Source organism: Anopheles stephensi, chromosome X (assembly GCF_013141755.1).
Source record: "Anopheles stephensi strain Indian chromosome X, UCI_ANSTEP_V1.0, whole genome shotgun sequence".
NCBI lineage: Eukaryota > Metazoa > Arthropoda > Insecta > Diptera > Culicidae > Anopheles > Anopheles stephensi.
Genome location: NC_050201.1, coordinates 1,111,276 through 1,125,290, shown reverse-complemented (window position 1 = coordinate 1,125,290; position 14,015 = coordinate 1,111,276). Strand labels below are relative to the sequence as shown.

Below are 14,015 nucleotides of genomic sequence, written 5' to 3'. Positions count from 1 at the left end.
AGCTTAGGAAGTTAGGAACTAAGGAAGGTCCAGGTCCATCTGGCGCCTGAATGAAGGTAATATCCCAATGTCCCGGTCTCTCCGGCGGACGAAATATCTCATTGAGCGTCTACCACTCGACCGCGGCTAAGATGGTTCAGATCTTCTTGGACATAACTGTTTGAAGAGATGCTCAAAGTTTCGATTTAATATCATTTTGTTTGGCTATATCCAGCCAATCGACCAAGAGGTCTTGGCCTACCATTTCCGGTCTCCTTAGAAACGATAACAAACGCAACAACCGCTACTGCGATAAGCGCTACATTTCTTTTCGAAACTTCGCCTATCCCGTCGTGAACCGAAGCCGCTCCAAAATAAAAAGATACAGTTACAGTTCCACTACTTCACGCGCCCGTGCACTTGTTGGTCTGTGTTTGCTTTGGTTCTGTCTCTATGCCCAGTGGTAGTGCGATGGCACCTAACGTCACTTTCTCTTCCGTCCGTCGGAAGTACGGGCGCATAGGGAAAAACAAACGCACCAACGAGATGGTCGACCGCATCGTCACATAGCAGTGGCGTTACAGGCGGAGGGAATTTGGAGTTTTTGGTGGACCTTGGTGGCCAACCGTTCGAACAAAACGTGCAATGCGTTTCGGTCCTGTTATTTCCTCCGGTTTTGTGTGCTCGTTAGCCACAATCGTAAGATGCACTTCTCTAGGTGTAAGAGTCTTTGTCTCTCTCTCTCTCACACTCTTGCGCGCTTGTTATTAATACATCCATCATCGGTGTTCCTGCCTGCGTACAGTCCCATAACCTGTGAAGCTGATGATGTTATGGTTTATTTTTAAAACATAAATTTTCATGTAGCATTTTTCGGCCGGTGAGTGTGTTGATTTGAGAGAGAAAAAAGCGTACGCCCAACGTAGTTCGTCAATGAGTAACGACCGGCGGTCCCGTATACTACGCTGATTATGAAACCGAGTGAAATCGACACTGTTGCGCGGGTTGTTGTTACTCATCCATCCATCCATCCTTCCGTCCCGATCTGATTTGTGAGTTGCCCTTTTTGGAAGGTTTTTATTGTTGGTGAGGTGGAAGGAAGTAATGATGGGAAAATAAATAAATAAATACTCCGTTGACGTGCCTATATGTGCATCGTTATGACGTTTCTTTTTTTTCCTTTTCATGTTGTTGCTTTATATTGCTTTCCCCTCCGTACGTTTGGCTAAGGTTAGTCAAAGGTTTTGACTTGGCTTTGTTGCGCGGAATGCGATGAAATTAAAGAGAGATGTCATTAGTGAACATGATCGGAAGCTCTTCCGGCGTTTTTTTGTGTTCCCTTATGTTAAATCAAGGAATGTCCGATGTTGTTGACCTTTTTCTACCTTTGCGTGGTGCGTCAGTAATGTCAAGAGCATTTTAATGGTTATCTCGAATTCTCATGAAACCGTTTCCTCTTTTCCTGTTACATTGCCTTGTGTCAGATGCTTCCAGATATGCGTTTTTGAGCCTTATCTGTCAACTTTGTTTATCTGCTTTGAAGTCGCTGCGAATTCTAGTCTTGTCCTCCACATGATGGCAATTTCTTTCCCCAACGGTATTGCACAGGTAAAAGTAGACAGCGAGTTCGAAGTAAGTCCTGCATCGTTCGAATAGTATAGACACAGTCTTGAATTTCACATGCTGAGTGACAGATTGAGTGATCGGATTTAAGAAAATGAGTACCGGCTGTAACGTAGACAGACTAAAATCACAATTTATGAGACGTTATGAGTGTTTGCAATCAATTTGAATTTTATGAAACATTTCTTCTTGCATCGTTAAGCATTCTGTAATCGCTCGTAAGGATTGCGTCTGTTGAAACGTACTTGTTTTGGCTTTTTTTCACACCCAAGCGCTCATTTTTTTTCAACGTTTTTTTGCAACTGTCATGCAGTATACGCCTCCCATCACAAGGTTAATTGGAATCTCTGGAAATAGTTTCTCCAAACGGGAGCCAGTTTTCATTTCATTTTGTGTGGTGCTGTGGACGCCGTCTGAACACTTTAACCGTACATTAGTGGTGTGTGCGTAAGCCGAGAGAAGCGGGAGGGACCCTCAATTTCCAATCGTGCCTTCTCGCCGACGGTAAGCAAAAGTGCATAATGTCAGTAATTGGCAAGTGGCAAAAACGAACCCCCCTCCTCCCACCCCTGCCACTCGTTGCCAGCGCCAGCCTGCCCGGCACAAGGCCACATACTTCCGGGGAGAATGTTGGGAAAAATGGTCGGCGCATGGCAGTGGTTTTGTGACGCTGATGAGTTCGTTCGATCGTTTCGATCCGGGGGGCATATCTGTGTATGTGAACGAAAGTTTAGAAAATTAAAAACGAAACTAAAAAAAAAACCTCCAACACCACAGAAGGAAAAGTGCAAACAAATGAAAGATAGTTCAGCACTGATAGAGAAAATGCTTCTAAAGAAAAGAAAAGCCACACTGACACAAGAGTTGTGTGGCTTACCGGGGCAAGCAAGAAATTATGCTGCATGCAGTAATGAGCTTGCAGATTTTTCTTCTCGCCCGCACTGTTCCGTTCGCGCGAACGCTTTCACGCGCCCGACACCAATCATTCAGCCCGCAATTTGCACCTTCGCCACTTCCGGTGATGATGGGTTACCTTCCTGCTTTTTTGCGTTTTCTTATTTCACTTCACGCTTCCGTCTGTGCCGCACTCTTTAATTTCTATTTGCTCTACACACACACACACATACACACACAAAACCGGCACCGAACTCGCACATCGTTCAAGATAAGCATAAATTATGTCTTAGCGATTTAGCAAAATGGAACGCGCTTCATACTAAACCACGTAATGAAGGGGTCGATACAAAAGGCTTGGAGAAAGGTAGCTGTAGAAAGATAGCTCGGTTTGGTCTGTGACTGTCAGTGGAGGCTAATGGTATGAAGATAGCGTAACTGTTTTGGTACGAATACTCAACCATTGTCAACCTTATCATCTCTCAGTTTACAATTAAATCCACATTCTAGGCTGTGGACATCAGAGCTAAATCGAATCTTCCAGTGAGAGTGAGCAACGCGAACGATAAGTCGGCGGTTGAGACTGAGTTTCAACAGGCATTTAATAGCGCATGTTGCAATATTGCAAGTCTTGCCCTGCCGCAAATATCCTCAAAACAGCTCACGATCCAGCGCCGTCGTATACTAATCTAATACCCTAGACTTTGGGATCCAAGGGTCACTTGTATGTTAGGATTGACTTATAGAAGATTTCCTCGGATCTCGGATCGCGTTTTTAATCAGGAATAAAATTTTGAAGGTGGGTATTCAACACTACAATACCTCAGTGCTTTGCTGCTTTCGAAGCGATATCAGTTATCAGTAAAGTCCTTAAGTTCAGCCCAGTTTAGTCTATGTCTATATCCAATATCCTTTACACATCAGCTGTAGCTTCATTCGCGTAGCACGATTCAAACTAGCACATGTGTGATATATTTAGAAAAGTAAGGGTTCGCCCTGCTTGTGGTCCAACATTTAATGTTGCAATGCACAGCAAAATAATATCGCATGTTTATAGTCATAACAAAAAGCGAAAGTTTATCTCTCAGCATATGTTTGTGATTATTCATGGCGTGTCGGAATTGAAGAGCGAAGAAGAATGAGGTGCAGATTTGATCCTCCCCTAATATGCACAGGCTTACATAGATGCTTACTTGCTCCATATGGTTCCGGCTGGTTTAATTCTAACTTAGTCACGCTTACCGTACCGAGGCAGAGGCAGCTCTAATGTCCATCCCATATGGTGTACTCAGCGTGTTCAGCGTTTCGCACAACTTTTTGACCTCCCAGATCGTTCCATATGTATTTGGTTTCTGCATATCTTTGGCTAGATCGGGCGCATACACACACTTTCGCTCTTTACCCTGGCAAGTTGCAATTGATTCAGTCCCGTGTTCTGATTCCATCAAGTTTTGATCCTGCTAATTCGGCTTCGATAAACAAAACTTCTTGCCCCCCTAATCCGGTGTAAGGTTGATGAACTGCAATTACTCTACATATGCTGGCTAGCAACCCTCTTCTATGCTCTGTCTACTATTGTCCATACCAACAAGGTGGCCAATATGCTAGCTGTGAAGATGGTGCCACTCGGTTTTGGAACTGGTTGTGTCGCAAATACACCAACGGAACAGTGCACAAAAGAAGATGGGTGTGTGTGTTTGTACCATCGATAGGGGTGGGGAAGAGCAAGCAAGAGTGGTGAGAGGGGGCGGTGAGTGACACGCAAACATAAACATGTGCATGAACGACCGAACGCGGAAATTGCTCCTTTACCGGACATTATATTTGAATGAAAGGAAGGGGCGGCGAGAGAGGAAGGGTGGGAGATGGGAGTGGAGGGCTGTAGGGGATGGGCACAAGTGGAAATTTCTTTTATGATCAGTGGCGATAGAAGCAGCGAATCGAGATAGAATGGACCATCGGAATGTACAAATTAAAGACAGCGTAGCGTGTCTTTGTATAACGGAGGCAATTGTGTGTGTTTGTAGGTGTGTGTATGAGAGCGAGAAAGAGTGTAATGCAATTCAATATGAAAATGCATCTGCATCAATGATTATATTTGTCTGGCTAATAAAATTCTCAATGTTTAACTTCAACACATTGCTTGAAAGAAGAGGGAAGAGTCTTGTCTAAACACTGTCGGTTGGTGGATATATCGCGCACTACAAGAAACCTTCCAATGAATCATCGAATTCGGTGTACACGCAAGGCAGCGTACGACGAAGAGTAGAGTAGAGAAATGTGATGCAACTTCCTGCCTTTCCTGCAGCATTATTGCACTTTGCACACACTTTGGCACGAAAGCGAAAAGTTTGCTCGAACCATTATTGGCTTTCGTTGTCTGCGTAGAGCCGATGCATAAAGGGTTTGTAGCTGGTAAGGTAGCCATGGTGGAGTTAGGGTTGACTACTAAACCATTTCTGACCGACATTTGTCATAACGCTTGAGGGTGTTCAGGTTCTAGTTTAAGCTGTCAGGTTATATGTGGAACTAATAGTATATCTCCAGCTAAATATCAAAGCACGGACAAAAAAATGACTTGGTGGATCAGGACTTCTCTGGACTCTGAATCTCTAGTCTTGACTTCTCAGGGTTTTCTCTGATGTTCTCACAAGTTGATGAAGAAACCTAGATATGTTCTGTTCAATCAAGATTTAGACATGAAGGGTGCGGTATTCTAAACAAATGGCAATAAAAACTATACACCTTTATGGAATGAGTTCTAGGGCTCCTAATGAAAGCTTCATGATGAGCTTCATCGGCTATCGACTATCGACATCTAGCTGGCTTTAGACTACGCAAACGGTTCTGAAGACGCTCGAAACATTGTTCTTCTTCTTCGGTCAGCGAAAATGAAAACAAGGAGAATGTTCAGGGTATCCGCGTGCTAAAGTCTCATTACAGGGACACCACCCATCGTTCGCGTGTCCGCACCCGCTTGTAGAATGTTTGTCATTGCCACGTGTCGGTTTCATTATTGGAGTGGCGCTATATTCCAGCATTGGTTGGGCTTTTTTTAGGCATTTGCCCCCTCGTTACACGTGGATGCGGTGGTGACATCATGCCACCAAAAGGGAAAGGTCCTTCCCGAGGTGGATCAATTTTTTAATGCCCGGTCTGTCCTTTAACCTTAAAAGATTAGTTGCGTTTGAGTAACGTGTTACGCATGCATAAGGGACACATGCGCTACAATTTAAAACAGACGTTTTGTTGGCAACTGTGCAAATCGTTATCTCGTAATCGTTGCGACGTTCTATTTGGATCGTTCGTTGTTTTTCGCCAAACTTTTTTTCTCCTGTTTCAAATGTTTAATCTCAGCGTTGCGTTCCTCATCTCCTGCTTCCTACCAAAGCCCACCAAAACTGGAGTGTAAAGTGCAAATTGATAACGGCTGAAATGAACCGGTTGTGGGTTAACTAAGCTTCTACCGCTTGCTGAAACCCCCGTAACGGTATCCCGTAGTCCGAAAGGTTTCCCGTTTTATTTTTCCATTTTTTTGTTCATCTATACGAGGATGATAATCATTGGTGTGAGGTCTTCTTACCCAGAGGGGCCCCATCGTCTGTTCGCGATCCTGTGTAAGCCTTCGCTCGTTCTGACCGCGTTTGACCGCTTTTAATGTCTTACGCCACCATGCTACACAACAGCGAGAACGAGTGAGCGATTGATGAGATGCGGTGCTGTGTGCCGTACCGGGATGGAAGAAAATGGCCAGTCGGCCAACAAAATAAAATAGAAATAAATTAAAATTTACCATCAACGTTCTTTGTTTTCTCTTCTTCTCCAGATATAATTGACTTCTACACAAACGGCACCGGGGTGTGAAGGTTACGTTTTCTGACTCGGCGTTGCTTTAGCGGTGGTTTAATGTTTGTGGATGGCTTTTTCTCCGGTTTGATTGTCGTACATGTTTTATTTGCTCGCTCGCATTATTTTCCCGTGTGCGCTGCTGTGCGTATCATGACATTTCTTCTCGACAACACCGTAGCAATGTAGCTTAGCTTGCTTTAATGGTTCAGATAGTATAATTATAGTTGCAAATTTGTTACCATTAGGAGTCAGAGAACATGTTTGTGTTTTGGAGATGGCATTGGTGTGTTAATTTTTAAAATTACTGTTTCGTACAACTGTTTGCTGTCATCTTAACAATAAGGAACATTCAAGTAATAGTTACCCCTATTAATGCTTATCAGTCTGAGTGATCTGGGTTGTTTTCGTGATAAAAGACACCCTGGAAGCTAATTAGTGTAGTTTAAATCTCACAATCCTCCGAGGACACCTTTCTCACGATACATCTGCAAGTGGTGTTTTCGTCAGAACCAAAGATGAGGATATCTTTTATTGAAGAACTCAATAGAATTGAAGCAATACCCTATACGATGACTTCGGGCAGCGAACTGACAGTTTGGCCGTCAGCTGTCAAACAATTGGACTAATGTTCTCTTTATCATACATCGTGCTCCTGGATTTCTAGCGTACAACAAGACCCTCCGGATGAGATCCGATATTCGGTTCAGTTGTGTCTCATACTGCAGATCAGTAAACATAAGCTTAGCTCACCCATAAACGTCACATTTACCATCAGGTCCAGCACGCGCAAGAACGCGCAATATTCGCAAAGACCTCATAGGCAATTGTTTGAAAAACGGACCATAGCATTCCCACAGTTGTCTTTTATTAATTTTGCTCAACCCTAAGTGAAGGAGCCGTACAATCGTTTTCGATTGTCGGGCTGTTTCTGCGCTCCATCATCACCCGCATCGTCCCGGGGCAATCGGTAACAATCGTCCCGAACCCGACGCAGTTTGAACGCTGCGAAGGTGACGCGAAGGTCACAATTTCTCGACCCTTCCGCCATCGACCCGGCCGACAATGGTGCAGTGAAATATGACACGTAATACGCAAACTGTATCATAAACAGATAAATTGTTCCAGCCTCGTCGGCCAAAGAAAACGCGATCGTGATGGCAGAGATGGGAGCGTGAGCGTCGCCCGCACGCCCAACGGACGTCGACGTCTCCAGGGCAAGCGGTTGGTTGAAAGATTAGATTGTTTATTTTTGCTACGGCTCGGTGGGGTACAGCGGAGGTGTGCAGCAAACCGCGAACTCGGCGAAGAAGAGCAGAGTGCTTAACTCTGCTTAAAACTTCCCTCTTTGCGCGGAGAACAGCCCGCCCAGTGGAGTTCTTTTGCATCGCGTGGTAAGTTTTGCGTGCTGTCTAAACCCGCCTGGGAAGCCTCCGAGTGCTCAGCAGACTGTTGCAAAGTTGGGGGTTCGAACAAAATTACGATAGTTTTAGGGTTCTGACTGAACAAAACAAAAAACCCCCAGGAGTGGAAGAGAATAGGTTTGCTGGTATAACTGGTAGGTACCGGGAAATGTGACAGCTTAAGAACGTTAACCTAACCGGAAGCCGACCCTCGCAGGGTGGATCCGCGGGGTTCTGTTCGTTGCCACCACAATATGTATCTATGATCAACAACCTGATGTTGTCGTTGTTTCGTGGTGTGCAACCCCTCGGTGTAGTATGAGGTGATTTATGCTGCACTTTATTTAACTCCCTGCCTGTGCTCTAAATTTATGAACCTTTCCAAACAAAGTTGGAATGACGCCACTCGCACCAGCAGTGCGCGGAAATCGATCAAACAGCAACACCGAATGTACGACGGCGACAACGACGACAATGGTTAATGATGATGCTCTGGTATTAGTGTGAGCTCGTGCTGCTAGGCAAGCTTGCTGTTCTTAGCTCAGGCTTTCAGCAATAGTGTCTTCTTATGCTACAAGCTGATGGAGAGATAGGTGGATTCGTTGATCTAGCTTTGAATTCAATGTCTTCCAAAGTGGTGGCTCATAATAGACGATATCGAACAGGTCCCACCAGCTTCAGTTTGTAATATCAGAAAAGTGAATTAATATAGACATGAGTCTTCACGTCTGAGTTGATATTGACATGTTGACGTTGAACACAATCCTTACGAAATGTTAAAGATACCTCGAATTGTTCCTAAGAGCTGTTAGTCACAACAAAACCAGAGGACGCCACCTATTGGCGACTACACACTGCCCACCGGACTATGGAGACTCACGTTTCGGTCCTCACTAGACTCAATCTATCTGATTAGCCCACCTCCATCATGTGGATGCACATATTTGTACATTTCTGTATGCAAACTCGGGATGCATGCGTTTTGGCACGTGACTGTCGTAAAGTGAACGTGTTTTGCTTCGTGTTGCCCATCACCCCGTTCCGCAACCTCTCACCTCAAGCGGTAAATGCTTGTTCACAGTTTTAAATGAAATAGTTCGCATGTGGTGTTGTTCCTGCAACGATGGTGCACCGAGAAGACGTGCTACCAGCAGTTCTACCTAGAATTAGCTTGTTTACTATCGATTTTAGCTCCCGGTCCCGGTAGCCTGGGAAATGTGAGTCGTCCAGCACGGGAAAGGAAGTCGTAAAAAAGCTTGGAAAGGCAACAGAGAGTTTTGGCGCGGGGACGCGGAAGAGACGGTGGACGGGAAAGCGGTGTGATCTATCTTTGCTTACTTCGGTTTCGTTGGCTCGTCTATCGCACCGTTAAACGACATCCCGTTTGATCGATAATCGCGCGTTGTGTGTTGGAAGTGAAATTTCGTCGGTGTTTCAAATGATGACACTCAGCGTTTTTTTGAGGCGCTTGAGTTACTTTTGCGGAGAGTTACGTAGGTAGAATAAAATACCTCAGTAAATGAAGGTTTTTAAAAGCTGGAGTATCATAACACGCAAAAATGTGATGGCTTTTAAGTTCGACCAATGTCCCATCCGGGGGCCCTCGGCAAAGTGTGACAGTCACCCAATTCGTGAGAGTGAATGTTGTTGAACTTGAACTTCCGAGGACGATGCGAAAGCTGAACATAATTTTATACCTCAGATGCGGTTTGTTTTTTCCTTCTTCTGACGATTCCTCGTGCCCGAACGAGATGAAAGGCAGCAACGCCACAAAACCAGCAACATTGCAATGTTGGTCAAGAGCAATAAAAAAACCTGTTCCGAATGACATGCCCAGGAAACTCCCAGGCACCTCGCGCACCCACAGGACACGGGAAGGGAACTCAGTCTCGATCGATCGATCGCGCAGCGGTTATGTGTTGTTTCGGGCATACCGTTTCGCCGCCAGCGATCATCTGTCAAACAAAATTCGCATTTGGGGTGTATTTTTTTTCTTGTTCGGGATGCTTCAGCACAACACATCGCTTGGATGTGGAAACCAGATCCGTTTGATTGGTTTGACCCATATAACGAATTTGACTCGGTTCGGGTTGATTTCTTCTTTCGGGATTTTCCATAATGAGTATTGATTCTTCTGCCGAGGTGGAATTGGTTAACGTGATAAGAAAAGAAAAAAAAATACTCGTCTGATGCTCGAGAGAAAGTGTAAAGCGAAATGAAAAGTGGGCCTCTTCCGCAGGAAGAAGAGATATCGATATGGGTTCCCGGTGCCATATTCTCCAGGTTTTTTGTGTTTCGTTATTAATATATGTGATTCTGTCATCTGTTTCGCGCCTCATATGCAGAAGTTCGCGTGTCCATCACTACTCAAGACCAATTAGACAACCGCCTGGAGGAGCTAGAGTCTGGCTCAGTTTCTCGAAGCATCTCAGAATGCGAACTATTTACAAGCAGAATTACTAGACTTCTCACCAACCAACCAGCGTCGACTTTTTGGATGGAAATGTGCTGCCGGCAAACTTTATCAAACCTCTGCTCCACCCAGCTTACCGGCATCAGTTTTCTAAACCATCTCTCATCTCATCATTTTCCGCCTTCTATTCTCACCTCTGAAAATGAGGGCAATGGCCATCGAGACGCGAAAATCAGTACGACGCCGCGTACGCGTTTTCTGCCGCTATTGTTTCGCTCGGCTGTACTGTGATGTGTGTCTGTGTTGCCTCGTATACGCAGCCCCCTCTTCACCTCAACCCCCCCCCCCCTCCTCTTTATTCTGCAGCCTTTCTTTAACTTGGCTCTTCTATCACTGCTCGCCGCCTCGGTGTTGCTGCAATTGCTATGTTTTCTTCGGTTCGGTTGTGTCTCGATGTTCGAGCGTTGCCCCTCTTATGCTCGTATCGGTTTTATTTCGATAAGTATGTTGCGTTTTCGTGCCGTGTGTAGCTTTTTTTTCTCACTCCCTCTCTCTCTCTGTTTTTGAGGTCACAACTTTCTTTACTCTTGGTCGGCAGGGAAGCCTCCGCCTTTTATTGGGCGTGTTGTGTGCGCTTTCGTTTGATTTTTCCCGGCCACGCGGCATTTCGGTCGAGGCGTACGCGTGTGTTTCTGCTTTCGGTCTGTGCAAGAGCGCGTGAGTGAGGAAACACACCAAAACGCCTTTTGTACTGCAAAAAGCAAACCTCGAAACTTGCAGCACACTTATTGGGTTGTTTTGGTTGGTGTGAGGAGTGCGAGCGAAGCTTCTCATCCACTGCTGCCGGGTGCAAGATGATGATAATGATGGACGATCGGGCCCGTTGTGAGCGAATTTTGTAAAATTACGATAATTCGGCGCTGGGTTCAATTAATGCGAGGCAAGCAATGGCCGCGCAACCCCTTTGCACTGCAGGATGGGTTGATGAGCGTATGTCAGATGGTGGGGAGAGTTTATCAGCTCATTTCACTATTACGAGTTGGTCCGAACTGCAACGGTACGGTGTTTTGCACAGTGGGAAAGATTAATCGAGGCTTTTCTTGAAGATTCAATAGAAAATTTGGCTAAATTAGATAGCAGAGAGTATGTGCGGGCTATCGGTAGACATGTCAGTAGATGGCGTATGTGAAGTATAGCTAGTCGCGGGCTATCTCGCCATTCCTTTTTTTTCTTTTTATCTTTCAAGTACGCTCCCGCAGTACTTGACTAGGGAATCCAGCTTCCTGGACCTTTCGCAGTAACTTAGCTTGTATAAGGATTCGATGCTAAGCTACCTCTAAATCTAGGACTAGGTTCTAAAGGATCACAATGAATCCCTTTTTGGGATACACATCGAAAGGACTGCTATCTTGAGGAAAGGGCTTCGAAAAAGTCCTCATGATCAAGACAAGAGAAAGATGAACAAAACTAGGAAGCCTTCATCATGGACTAGTGCACAACCGTACCACTGTGCAGAGGTTATTCGTTCAACTGTTTGCGTCATTACGGCGACGCTATCTGATCGGTGTAAGACCGGCTTGAGATGGTCTGTGAAGCAAACCTTAACTAACGAACATCCCAACAGCCACTGCATCCGATCGTCAAGCGAAAAAATGCCACATATTGAGCGCGTAGCGCCAGTCTATCTGCTTGGCTCTCTGGCCTTGGTTCAGTGCAGCCGATGGGGAGCGCAATTGAGAGTATGTTAGATGCAGTGGAAGCATTAAAGCTATGTAAAACAAATAGAAAAATACACATACAATCATAGGCACATAAGCGCACAGGCACTCACAACCGCAAAGAGGGTGAGAATAACCGGAAGAAATTGTATTATCTGTCGTTTGATTTAATTGTGCGCATCTTGTTAAGCGGGTTTGTTTATACTGCGTGCCTGCTGCTGCTGTAATGCCTACGGAAAGCGAATGTGTTGGAAGACAGCCGCCGGAGAGGTGGGGAGAGAGGATGTAGCAGGGTAGGCGTTGTGTGTTTCTCTTTCAAATTATTATTATTTATGGGGCCCTTGCAGTGTGGGGCCCTACGGCCCTGTAAAGCGCATTACGTCGTTTGTAACGCTTTCCGCCGGTTCGGTTCGCTCTCACTGTCGCTGCATCCGTTGCATCCGGATGGAAGCGTACTGTATAGAATGGATTGTTACGCTTTTCCTCAGGGTAAGTGCAATTCGGTCACGGAGCGGGAATATTGAGACGCTACAGGGTTTCGATGGGTTTTGAAATAATTTAGCATGAATCCAGTTATTGGAGACGCACTTTATCTTGAGGCTACTCTTAGTATCATGGGTAATAAGACTACCAATTTAGTCTAGAAAATTGGAAGTTTTAGTTGACTTTTACAATCTAGCTCAAGTTTGTGAAGAACTCGACGTCTACAAAACAACGAGTATAGGATATCTCCTCTGGGATGAAGCCGGAAGCTGGATACGGTTGTCTGGTCAGCTAACAGCTTTGCAATTGTCACACCTCAAAGCACATACAGGAAAGTGTCTGAGGTAGTTCTGATTCCTTTAGTTTTTTTTAAATCGTGGGAATCAAGACGAAAGTGTTCTCAATTTATCTTCGTTCCGATTCGGGACTCACTTTCAATTCATCCATCATTGCATTCAAGTGCATATTAAAGGGCTTTCAATCACTCTCCCTCACTCCAAAGCTCGGTAACGAGAAGAATAATGCACCCTTAAAGTGTACGCTCCAAATTATAGGGCTGGACATCATATTTCATTTGCCTGTGGGTATGTTTATTCTAGCGCGGTCCCTAGTGGAGCACATAGACTTGCTTGGTATAATTTATCGGTTGCGCCAAGATCAATGTTTTAATTTCGTAACTGAGATAGCTTTATATCACTCGTTGTTGCTGTCGCTTACTTGTGTCTTTCTTTCGCCTTAATTCAAGCTATCAGTTTGCCGATTTCACTTTGCCCGCTTGTGGGCATTATTTTCGACAGCTTTTTCGATTATACTCTACGTTTCAGTGTTTTCTTTCCACCTTTCTTCGGTGACTTTCGTTTGTGTGTGTGTGTGTTTATGTTTTCTGTCGTTCCAGCATGTAAACGCCCTGGCGACCTGCGGGGGGATACTTTCATTTTATCCTCCCCCTCCCCTCTGTCACCCCCTCTTCTTCCTACCAATGCACCGGTCGACACATTTGCATGCATTTTTCGATCGACGTCGAGGATTTTCCTTCAGCTTTGTTCACCGATTAATACATTCGGGTTCATTCGCTATCCTCGACCTTGCCTCTTCTCGTTGCAGCTCGTGGTGTGCGGCCAATGGATGTAAATTAACACGTACTCCCACCGACTTTTTTTTTGGTTTTGCTTAATGCAATTGGCCGGGAAAGGTGCAAAGCAACAACAAAAACTCAACAACAACCAGCAGCAACAGCGCGATAAAAGGAAAATTAAGCGTTTTGTGCGCAAAAATGCGCCCATTTCCTTGTTACACGTGGTCGCTTGCTAACAATTCGCAATATCAGAGCTTTCCATCAAATCTCTTTCGTTTTCCTTCACTTGTCAGCAAACCCTAACTCCTACCTCCTTCACCATGCGTTCATCTATGCTTTTACTCTGCGTAGCGTAACTGGACGTGTTGAAGAAAAAGGAATCAAACAACAACACAGCAGTAACACTGAGCAACAACAACGAGGTCAGTGCCATCGACAGTGTGTGTGTCTGTTTTTTTTTGGTTGGTGGTTTCACTCAATTTTCCCGCCACGACACGACAGCACGGCTCGGCCGAGGCGAGAGTAACAACTGTTCAACAAAGTAAGCAACACAACCTCCCAAAAACCTTCAAACCCCATTA

At 45.1% G+C, this 14,015-nt stretch overlaps 1 protein-coding gene across 5 annotated transcripts in view; it reads left to right on the top strand.

Annotated features, from left to right (window-relative positions):
• The window catches only part of LOC118502696, a 69,267-nt gene that overhangs the window by 29,547 nt on the left and 25,705 nt on the right, over positions 1-14,015 (top strand). The window lies entirely within an intron of this gene.